This window comes from Meles meles, chromosome 3, assembly GCF_922984935.1.
Source record: "Meles meles chromosome 3, mMelMel3.1 paternal haplotype, whole genome shotgun sequence".
NCBI lineage: Eukaryota > Metazoa > Chordata > Mammalia > Carnivora > Mustelidae > Meles > Meles meles.
This window is the reverse complement of record NC_060068.1, coordinates 135,733,124-135,734,688: the sequence shown is the minus strand read 5'-3', so window position 1 is coordinate 135,734,688 and position 1,565 is coordinate 135,733,124. Positions and strand designations below refer to the sequence as shown.

General features: G+C 45.3%; 1 pseudogene; it reads left to right on the top strand.

Moving 5' to 3' along the window:
* The first annotated feature begins 387 nt into the window (after positions 1-387).
* Positions 388-1,357, top strand: LOC123938866 (annotated as a pseudogene).
* Positions 1,358-1,565: the final 208 nt, after the last annotated feature.

Sequence of the window (1,565 nt, the reverse complement as noted above, 5' to 3'; positions counted from 1 at the left end):
ATGATATAAAAGTCACGAATGATGGTCCCCTCTGAGCAGAGGAAACAGGTAATTTGGGGTTCTTTTTTCTTTATATATCTATATTTTTAAATTTTATGTAACAATTGATTTACATTCTCACATTAAAAGATCCAAAGAGAAAGGAAACATAAAAAATGAAAATGGAATGAGTGCCAGATATCTACCTCTTAGTGTTAGCTCATCCAAAGTTTAATGGCAGAAAATTTGAGTAAAGCACCAAATTTGCCTCGTGCCTTAGTTTCCTTATCTGTAAAGTAGGAAGAGCTGCCTTCCTCTGGCACAGTTTTTGTGATGAGTCAAAACATCTTCCCTCTCCTTTCTGCCCGTGGACGCCGCCGAGTAAGCATCGTTAAAGTCTCCCCTCCCACCGCCATCATGTCTAAGTCAGAGTCTCCCAAAGAGCCTGAACAGCTGCGGAAGCTCTTCATCGGAGGTCTGAGCTTTGAAACAACCGATGAGAGTCTGAGGAGCCATTTTGAGCAATGGGGAACACTTACGGACTGTGTGGTCACGAGAGATCCAAACACCAAGCGCTCCAGAGGCTTTGGGTTTGTCCCATATGCCACTGTGGAGGAGGTGGATGCAGCCATGAATGCAAGGCCACACAAGGTGGATGGAAGAGTTGTGCAACCAAAGAGGGCTGTCTCAAGAGAGGATTCTCAAAGACCTGGTGCCCACTTAACTGTGAAAAAGATTTTTGTTGGTGGCATTAAAGAAGACACTGAAGAACATCATCTAAGAGATGATTTCGAACAGTATGGGAAAATCGAAGTGATTGAGATCATGACTGACCGAGGCAGTGGCAAAAAGAGGGGTTTTGCTTTTGTAACATTTGATGACCATGATTCTGTAGACAAGATTGTCATTCAAAAATCCCATACTGTGAATGGCCACAACTGAAGTAAGGAAAGCGCTCTCTAAGCAAGACATGGCTACTGCTTCATCCAGCCAAAGAGGTCGAAGTGGTTCTGGAAACTTTGGTGGTGGTCGTGGAGGTGCTTTTGGTGGGAATGACAACTTTGGTCGCAGAGGAAACTTCAGTGGTCGAGGTGGCTTTGGTGGCAGTGGAGGTGGTGGTGGAAATGGTGGCAGTGGGGATGGCTAGAACGGATTTGGTAATGATGGGAGCAACTTTGGAGGTGGCGGAAGCTATAATGATTTTGGCAATTACAACAATCAATCCTCAAATTTTGGACCCATGAAAGGAGGTAATTTTGGAGGCAGACGCTCTGGCCCTTATGGTGGTGGAGGCCAATACTTCCCCAAACCACGAAACCAAGGTGGCTATGGTGGTTCCAGCAGCAGCAGTAGCTAGGGCAGTGGCAGGAGGTTTTAATTCCTGCCAGGAAACAAAGCTTTGCAGGAGAGGAGAGCCAGAGAAGGGACAGGGAAGCCACAGGTTACAACAGATTTGTGAACTCAGCCAAGCACAGTGGTGGTAGGGCCTCGCTGCTACAAAGAAGACATGTTTTAGACAAACTCATGTGTTGGGCAAAAAAAACTCGAGGACTGTATTTGTGACTAATTGTATAACAGGTTATTTT